The sequence below is a fragment of the Felis catus genome, chromosome X (assembly GCF_018350175.1).
Source record: "Felis catus isolate Fca126 chromosome X, F.catus_Fca126_mat1.0, whole genome shotgun sequence".
NCBI classification, from domain to species: Eukaryota; Metazoa; Chordata; class Mammalia; order Carnivora; family Felidae; genus Felis; species Felis catus.
Genome location: NC_058386.1, coordinates 108,927,984 through 108,938,207, shown reverse-complemented (window position 1 = coordinate 108,938,207; position 10,224 = coordinate 108,927,984). Strand labels below are relative to the sequence as shown.

The 10,224-nt window shown below is 44.2% G+C and overlaps 1 long non-coding RNA gene across 2 annotated transcripts in view; it reads right to left on the bottom strand.

Annotated features, from left to right (window-relative positions):
- Positions 1-202: 202 nt before the first annotated feature.
- LOC109496608 overlaps positions 203-10,224 on the bottom strand; it is a 122,155-nt gene continuing 112,133 nt past the window's right edge. For both annotated transcript variants that reach the window (XR_006593217.1, XR_006593218.1), the window contains exons 3-4: positions 3,260-7,485; positions 203-1,035 (exon numbers count right to left, since the gene is read on the bottom strand). This is a non-coding gene — a long non-coding RNA (uncharacterized LOC109496608). The remainder of the gene's footprint in view (positions 1,036-3,259; positions 7,486-10,224) is intronic.

The window sequence follows — 10,224 nt, the reverse complement described above, 5'->3', positions numbered from 1 at the left end:
TTAGCCTTTTCCATATGATTTAGCATTTAGGCTATTTCTGTTTTCATTTTTTTTTTTAATTTTTTTTTCAACGTTTATTTATTTTTGGGACAGAGAGAGACAGAGCATGAACGGGGGAGGGGCAGAGAGAGAGGGAGACACAGAATCGGAAACAGGCTCCAGGCTCTGAGCCATCAGCCCAGAGCCCGACACGGGGCTCGAACTCCCAGACCGCGAGATCGTGACCTGGCTGAAGTCGGACGCTTAACCGACTGCGCCACCCAGGCGCCCCTGTTTTCATTATTATAAACATAACTGTATTTAAAGTCCCTGTTCATGAAGCTCTGCTGTACTTCGAATGATTTCACAGAAATGAAATTACTGGATCAAAGAATGTGAACCTCCTTAAAGTTTTTGGTAAATGTTGTCACAGTGGATTTCCAAGCTGGTTTTACCAATCAGCAATCTCAGGGCAAGAGAAATGGGTATCAAGCAAGAAATATTTCCATAGTTGCCTGAAGGTGTGCCTGAATTATCACTATTTGATTCTGTAGAATCTTAGATGGTTAAAGCCCGAATCTTAGATGGAGAAGTATATATTACAAAATTTCTTTGTATAGACAGAAACACAGAGAGGTTGTGATTCACGAAAGTTCTCCATGGGAGTTAGGACAGCAGGAACTGAGACCGGAACACTCACCTTCCCAGTACACGTTTTTCTCCTCTACAATTCCACGTAATCCAATCCTAAATCCTGCCGCCATTTCTGTCTTACAAGGATCCCATGAGTATTTATGTGCTTACAAGGCTTATGGAAAGGGGAAAGCCTAAGACGCAGACATGGATTACTGATGGTGGAGTGCCTGGCCCTGGTGAGGCAGATATTTTGGACAAGGAGGTCTTCTTGGTAATGGCTGGTCACTCCGTGTAGACTGCCACCACCTTTGCTAACATACAAGGTGAACTGCATTCAGAAATGGTTGAGAGAGAAGCTTAACTCCGTTCTTCTGACATCAGGCTGACATTCAGTTCTCTTCATGGGCTTACTGTGGGCATCTAGGAAATAGAAAACCATGCTGCCCTCAGAGCTCTAACAGTGGAGTGGAGTGGAGAAAGCAAGAATCGTATTCATGACAACATTAAAGAGATGTTAGCATGTACACCACAAATAATTGCAATTAATAATTATAAGAGAATTTTAGGGTGGGGGATGTAGAGAAAGTTCTGCATAGGAGTTGAGTACAATGAGCCCGTCACACATGGGCAAGATGGGGATGGGCTGTAATGGAGGAGGCATTCTCCCTTTAATTAAGTTAAGATGGTATGGGTGGCCTATGGTGAGGATCTACCCATGGTCAAGGAGACACTCAGGTTAGAGGGAAAGAGGACTCTAGAACACTGGAGAACATCTGGTCCATGTGCCTCACTGACTAGATAAAACTAACCCGGCCTTGTCCTAAGTCATCTGCAGATATCAAATCATTTTACAGATGGGGAAATTCAGACACGGGGACATTGGATAACTAGCCCGGGGTCACACAGCTAGTAAGTGCTGCTGTGGTGTTTGAACCCAAGCAGTCCGGCAACAGAGTCCACACCCTTCCTGCCTCTACTGTGCTCCTCACATGTGGGTGAGAAAATCCAGGCCTGGAGAAGGGAAACGACCTACCTGCTTGAGGCTGTCCGGGAAGTTAATAGCAGAGTTGTAATTAATATACTTGTTAGTGAGCTTTCCCTTGTTCTCATCCTATCAGTGCCATTTGGTGGACCCGAGTAGCTAATGTGGAACCAAGGTGCTGGCAGGTCACCACCCGGAACGTACATTCTTCCTATAAAAGTGAAGGGGTTCGCCGTGCCGCCCAAGGCTTCCTCATGACTCAGAAAGAACCCGAGTCATTTATCCGGGCGTGGCTGAGAGGCGTGCCCCATCCCCGGCTAGAAAGGTCACATGGCCTCATTGGTGGCACTGGCAGAATGGCCGCTTGCTGCCACCGCTCTCCTGTCCCCGTCCTCTTGTAAACAGACCCTTTCCTTCCTGCCACAGCATTGTGGCAGCATGCTTCCAAACATGAAGGGGCCATGGCTTTCTATTTCTTTATGATCTCCTCCCTAGACAGCTCCCTGGTTTGAGGATCTAGAATCTTACTGAGGAACAGGGGCAAGGAAATAGAAAGAAGGACAATGGGAAGCAGTAGAGACTGTGTGAAGATTCCGGAGACAAGTGGCTCTGACTTCTGAAACTTTTCCAGTAAACTCACTCACCAAATCGGGAGGTATTTCGCAGATTTAGGCCCCCTTTCCTCAGGCTTCTTCACTGATCTGCTACCAGCTTCCCAACTGGCTTCCCTAATCCAATCTCGATCTTCTAATTCGGTCCCCACTTGGGCCAAAGAGATCTTTCTCTAACACAGAACTGGGCTTGTCACCCACCCCCACCATCAGAAGTGCCTTGGGAACTGCCCGTTCCCTCAGGATGAGGCCAGAATATCTGAGCATGGCCTTCAAGCCCTTGGGGGACTTGGGCCCTGCTTATTCCTCCAGCCTAGTTTCTCTTACTCCCCCGACATGTCTCTGCCACATGGAATATTCCACGGTTCCCCAAACTCAGCTTGTCTTTTTATGTCTCAAAGAGAGCCTCAGTGCAGCAGAATGAGTCTGGGCTCTGGAGGCAGCATGCCGGGGCTCCCCAGTTCCAGCTTTGCCACTTACATGACTATCTAAAGTATAAAGGCTCAATTTGCTCATCTTGAAAATGTGCATAATGTCTACTTTACAGGGTTGTGTGGGGATTTGAAATAATATATAGAAAGCACCTACTATAGGGCCTGCAACACAGCAGATGCTCTAAAGATAGGTGTGACCATGACGCTGGCCACGTCATTTTTGCCTCAGGGCCACTGGGCGTGCCGTTCCCTCTACAAGGCATACCCTAACCCCTTTTCTTGGTCAGTTCTAGCCACTGTTCACAATTCAGTGTAAACATCACTTTTTCCACGGCGTTTTCCTGGGCCCTTTCTCCTAGTCTCTTCGTTCATGGAAGCTTCTTTGTGCTTCCATAGCACCCTGGGCTGACCTGAGTGACACTACATTTCCTGTCAAGGTGTTAGTCATATGGTTCGTCCACTAAAATTTCAAATGCCCATACTCTAGAGGCTCTGAAAACTCATTCTGAACATCATCTTTCTCTTTTTTTCATTTTCAAAAAATGAATGTTTAAAAGCGCTCATATTTGAGTCCCCTCTTTCCCATTAACTGAATGTGAATATTCCTACTTCTTTACCTTCCTCTCCGTGAGCGTTCTCCCTCTACTTGGAACTGGCATTCGGCATCTCTCATACCTTACTTGATTCAATCTTCTGAAGAACTCTGCAAAAGTATGTCAGTCCTCTTTACAGATGGGGAAACTGAGGCTCAGAGGATTTAATAACTTGTCCCAAGTCACAGCTGGATGCTTCATGTGGTGCCCTGCCTGGAAAAAAGGTGCATATACATCTCTCACACCTGTGTGTGGGGCAGTGGCAGTTGGTAGGAATAGGCCATTTGGAGGCAGGACCAAGAAGCATCAGCGATCCATCCTCCAGGCAAAGGTAGGCAAATATCCTCACTGACTGTGTGAGTTGGCCCACCTAACCCACCTCCGTTGCCCCGTTGCCTCGTCTGTAAAATATGTATAATAATAGGACCACCCTCATAGACTTATCGAGAAAATGAATTCAGTCACTACATTTAAAATAATTATTATAGTTCCCGGCACACAGTAAGCACTCAGAGGAAGTGGGGCAATCTAATTAACAATATTATGACTGCTAATAGTTCCAACAGGAAATGATCCCATGGCAGCTTCAAGTTAAGTCAGGTAGGAGGTTTGGACACTAGGAGCGTTGTGACCTATGCAGGGGGTCAGAAGTTCTCAACGGTCACAGCAGGGAAAGAGTCCAAAAGCCAAGAAGGTGGTTGAAAATAGTGACAAGTCTTGAGATAACCTGCTTTGTCATTGCATCCTTTACAAAGAGGCCAAACCAGTCAGAGGTGAACCCCGGCCTTTGGAAGATAGTTGCAAAGCACTGGGAATGTCTTCGAAGTAAAACACACTCGCTGTGGAAAAATCACAATCACAGAGATGCACAAAAAAAGCGTAAAAACCAAATATATAAACCCCATTAATACTGTTATGCTTCTGTCTTTCTACATTTTTTCCTATGCATAGATATTCTTGGAACAAAATGGAAATCATGCTAATAAATACAGGTTTTGTGACCTTTCTTAAATTAAAAATATACCTTGACTCTCTTTTCACGTCAGCAAGTATTCCTCCACAGTATAAACTCTTATACCTGTCATAACGTAATTCTGAGCCTATAGCCGCAAAGGGTCATGATGGAAAGAACAGAGAGAGGCGCCCCAAGAACCTGGCACGTTCATGTGGGGAGCTTGTGAACAGGCTCACTCTGAAAAAGGAAATGTTCAAAACCGTGGAGGACAGGATTCCGAGCATTGCGTCTGTGCCATCTGCAAATTTGATCATTTCGTCTTTGAGATATTTTTCCTGTCATCGATTGTGGCAGCCGTGATAATATGCATTGCAGACTTCCAACCACAGAGAACATAATCGGCCCAGGGCCCCGGCTACGGTGCTCTGAGATCCTTTGTCCGGTCTGACCTCTCTCCTTCGCTTCACAGGGTCAGACTTACATCGTGATCCAAGGCTGTTCCCAGCCTCTCCGGCTCTGCACCCCCATTTTCTCTCACAGGTGTTTCCTCTAATGAAATCTTTGCACATTGGATTTCCCGTCTCAGTATCTGTTTCTTGCAGGACCTGACTGACAGACTGATTAACAGGGGAGCAGATGAGGCCTGGGGTCAGAGGCTTACTGTACGTGTGAGTAATCTTCCTGCAAGTTACCACTGAGCCATAGGACCAGGATACTGACCCGTGCCGATCCTGAAATACTCTGGGTGCTGATCCACCTGTACCTGGTCACAACTATCGGTCCAGCTAAGCTCCTGGGGCTGCCAGGAACTAAATCTACCTCTCAGATACTGACAACTAAGACTTTACAGAAAATGCTTTCTCTTTTAAATTGCAGGTGTACCGGCTCCCTTGTGGTCTCTGAAGCTAGCCGATTCTCCTCAAAGGCCAGCCTGATTGAGCAGCTACAGACCTACCCAGACGAGCAAATCAGTCCCTCCAGCTCTTTGGTCAAAGCCATTGCTTTCGATATCACCACTGCCCCTGCCAATAATTATAATAAAAGCTAACGTTCATTGATGCTTAATTTGTGCCAAGCACCATGCCGAACACCAGGCATGCTTCATCATATTTGATTCTCATAACTACTTTATAAGGCAGATCTTATTTTTTTCCACTAAAGAAGTTAAGTGTTTGCTGAAAGTCACAAAACTCACAAACGGGGAAATTTTAAATCAGGTCAATCTCATTTCAACCACTAGAATGAACACACCTGGAACACGTTCGAGAAAGTTTTTGCAGCCAGCCGTACGTGCAGGTCAGGACCTCAGGCACTAACTCACTTGACCTGATTGCTCAGTAGTGACCTTCCCTAGCCCCAAATCTCATCTGTGGTGGAAAGCAGAGCTGGATGGGGTGGACTTGGCTGAGGGGTTGGAAAGTTTGTAGCTGAGAAGGCAGCAGGTGTACTCTAAGCCCAACGAGCCAGCTGGTAGAGAAGCGGGGATTAGAGGAAAGCCTGTCCATTTCACTCTTTACATTTGGGGACACCATGCTCATGAATGATCTAATTGAGCAGTCATGGCCGCGAAAAAGTAAACAATTTATTTAGGCAGGGATTTTTCCCCCCAAAAGACCGGAGTGATTTTACCCAGAGACAGAGTCCTCATTTGTTTCGTTAATACCACTTCATGGCATCGTGACTGCCTTAATTGCTGCCATTCCTCCCGTGGCGGATGAAGTATCTGTTCTTTTCTGACCCGTGGGATGCACAAGAATTAGCATAATAGCAGCGCCTCCGCCCCCGGCGGCAGCTCATCCAGCACCCGCCGAGGCTCACACGTACCATCATTTGAGTCAATTAGGTGCTTGTTAGTTCAGCGTGAGCGCCAGGGCTGTAAGGGATGGCTGTGTCGGGCGCTGGCTGCTAGGCTCCTGCCTCTCCCTTCCTCTCCGTTCCTTCAGTTCAGCGGTGTGGTCACTTAGCTTGCCATGCTTCAGCGAGTGCCTTCCTGCTGATGGTGAAATCAAAGCTGCTTTCTCCTTCTCCTTCTCCTCCTCCTCCCCTGCCTCCTCCTCTCCCTCCTCCTCCCCTCCGTCCTCCTTCTTCTTCATCATCACCCCTGTTTATCAAGTACCTACCATGTGGGGGTGGCATGAATAACCTCAGTACTCAGAGCAGCCTCACGAGGGAGGTACAACCCCCATGTTACAGATCAGGAAATTGACTCTCAGAGCAGCGAATCATTTACCCAGGTTCATATATACCTAGTAAATGGCTAAGCTGGGGAAAAAAACAACCAATGCCTATCTACAGATAGATCATGCTCTGTTCTGGATTTTAAGGCATGTAAAGATAAAATTGTGTTAGTTAATGTTATAAAAGAACATTTGGCAAATTACCAAGTCTAATAAAACCTAGGGCTAAAAGGCACATTGCTGATAAATGCCATGGTGGAGCAGAGGATGGTCAGGAGGAAGTTAAAGAGCAGCAGGTATGTCATGGAAGGCACCTGAAGAAGATGGAATTTTGACAAAGTTGGGAACGATGTGTAGGACCTGGACACACAGGGGGGAAAGGAGTAGGTCCCAGGTGGGAAGGAGAGCAGAAGCCAAGGCATGTCGCTGACAAGGGAGACCCAAGGAAAGCGGTTGGTTGGGAGCAGAGAGGCATGATAGAGAGCAACGATTATCATTTTACCCTCCTTATTATTTCATGCAATTCAACTCAACAAACATTTACTTTGGGCCGATGTGTGCTAGGCACTGGCTTAGGCAGGTGGGATATTGCAAAGAGCAAAACAAATATAAATCTCTGTTTTCTTGGAGACCACATCCTATTCTGGGACCATCAAAGCATTTATCACCACGTCTATCTTGCTTATTTGTTGACTTATTTCTTCTCCGATTCCCCCACCGTCCCAAGAATGTGTGCTCCATGGTCCAGGGACCACAGAGAACGATTTTAGTTGCTTTTCTAACTTCCATTCTGCTGGCAACAGCTTCTGATTCACGATTCGGGGAGCAGTGCAAATATGATTTTCAGCCACACGCTTGGACTGAATGCGTTGAAGTCATTACCTACTCCAGGCCCAGCCGCATTAATTTGCTCCCCCTCTTGAAGTTCTTCTGATTGTTTCAGAAATGGGAATATAACCCCGGCTTCAGCTCATCCAATTCTGGTAAACCTCAGGACGTTTGCTCTTCCGTGAGTATGAAGATGTGAGGCTTGGGGCTGCTATAGCCGTTTATAGCCAGTAGGGAACCATCTGACCCTGCTCGAAGGCATCATGGAAAACCAGAAGATAAAACTGACACTGCAGAGGACAGAAAAGAGGGACAAAAAGAACCTTGGTGACATGGTTGAATTGTTAGATCAAAACCTATTTGAGACTCAGTCTGCCTCTGTACCTTTCAGGTATGTGGCCAGGTTGAGTTAGATTTTCTGCCATTGGCCACGCAAAGGTTTCAGACAGAGATTTTGTCTTCTTTTTTGTATCGCCAGTGTTTTCTCTAGAACAACACCTGACATGTAGTAAGAACTCAGTATTTGTTCAGTGAGTCCTTGATGAATGAGTCAAAAATGAAGTGAAAGAGGAAGTGGCCCTTTCTTTTCTTGATGCTTTTAAAAATTAATATATTTACTTTTTAAAAAATTTTGTGACATGCATTCATTTTTTTGAGAGACAGGGTGCAAGTGGGGGAGGGACAAAAAGAGAGGGGAACACAGAATCGGAAGCAGGCTCCAGGCTCCAAGCTGTCAGCACAGAGCCCGAGGAGGGACTCAAACCCACGAAACCTGAGATCATGACCTGAGCCGAAGTCAGACGCTTAATCAACTGAGCCACCCAGGCACCCCAGATTTAATTTTTATGAAGCATATCACACTTGCAGACGTTCATGTGAAACATGAGCATATTTTAAAGGATATCCGAGAGAACACCCATGCAACTTTCACCCCAGTTAAAATGGAATGATAAAATATATTTAATCCATCTAAAATAATGGAGAAAGAAATACGGAACCGGTGTATATAAAAAAAAAAACAGAAGAGCTGAGACCACTGGAAAGCACAAAACAATATGGCAGATAGAAATCTGAAGAGATCATTAATTATATCAAATGTAAGTGGGCTAAAAGCTCTAGCTAATAAGAAAGATGTTCAGGTTAGATTAGTAAAACGATCAACTAAATGTTGTTTATAAGAGCCACATCAGAAAGATAGAGACAGAAATGGTGAAATTAAGATATGGAATGATAGGCCATGAACATGCTAACAAGAAGAAATATGGTATAGCTAGCTTAGTATCTGTTAAAATAGACTTTGAGGCACAAAGTATTTCTAAAGATGAAGAAGGTCACTTCGTAATGACGATAAGCTTAATTCGCAAGAATAAAAAGAGAGTTGTAGATTTGTATCTCCTAACAGTGAGAACATCAGAATAGGGCCAATGTTTCAGAAGCTCCCTCTGCTTCAATCACAGTCTCTCCTCACAGGGGGACCCACTGTGCTAGCTTTGTGCCAATTATTCCCTTGCTTAAGTTTCTACTAGTCCCCGTTGGGCATGAATCTCTGAAGTTTAGGGTGCCCGCCTTAAAAAAAAAACTTTACGTAAATGGAATTATACAGTATGCATTTATGAATGACATGGTTCCCTCTTTCTATTTGTGAGACCGACCCATGTTGCTGCACGTACGGGTAGTTCATTCACTTTGACTGCCGTGCATCATTCCATTTTAAAATGTGCCGCAATTTCTTCACCCACATTATTATTCTCAGCGGCAGCATCACCGATGTCATTGCTAACAACAGTTGGGCTACTTCCAGTTTTGAGCTATTACAAACAACAATGCTAAGAACATTCCTGTGCACATCTCCTGGGACACAGGAGCACAGGTCTCCAGGGTATATACCCAGGAGTGGAATCACTGGGACCCAGGGCTGTGTCCACGTAGGTAACTGTTTCCTTTTTATGCTGATGTACCGATTTAGGTTTCCATCAGTGCAGGAGAGTTCCCACTGCTCCGCAGACTCACCAGCAGTCAGCACTGTAAGACTACTCCCTACTTGCCAACCTCATGCACATCTAGTAGTCTATCGTTGTAGCTTTCATTACACTTCAGTTCAAATTAATTTCTCATTTTCGTTATAACCTGTTGTTTTGCCCCCTTAACGTGTTTCTTAATTTACAAATGTATTTTCCAATTATCTTTTGGTTATTGACTTCTGGCTTTATTGCATCGCTATGAGATAAAGTGAATTGTGTGGTTTTGAAGATTGAACATATGTTGAAGGTATAATTTTATATAAATGTTCTACGCATCCTTTGGAAAATGTGTATTTTATAATTTGGGTGTTACAATCTCAACCTGTCTCTTAATATGATTTGTTATGCGTGTTATTTAAGTCTTTTGTATTTTTTTTTGGTCTGCTTGTTCCGTGTATTACTGAGAGAGAGATGTGCTTAAAAACCTTCCACTATTGTGAATTTTTCTATTTTTTATAGGTCATTTATATTCTTGAGAGGTTAGGAGATACAAATTAACAACTGTCCTATCAGTCTTGCAAATTAAGCTTATTGTTATTTCGAAGTGACCCTCTTCATCTTTAGAAATACTTTGTGCCTCAAGTCTATTTTAACAGATACTAAGGTAGCTACACCGTATTTCATCTTGCTGGCATGTTCATGGCATAACTTTCCATATTTTACTTTCAACCGTCTGTCTCTATCTTTCTGATGTGGCTCTTATAAACAACATTTAGTTGATCGTTTTACTAATCTAACCTGAACATCTTTCTTATTAGCTAGAGCTTTTAGCCCACTTACAGTTGATATAATTAGTGATCTCTTTGGATTTCTATCTACCGTATTGTTTTGTGCTTTCCAATGGTCTCAGCTCTTCTGTTTCTTTTATATACCTGTTCTGCGTTTCTTTCTCCATTATTTTAGATAGATGAAATATATTTTATCATTGCATTTTCTCTTTACTAATTTAGAAGTTATGGACTCTATTTGATGCTTTTAACGGTTATCTTTGAAGTGGCTATGTGCAGA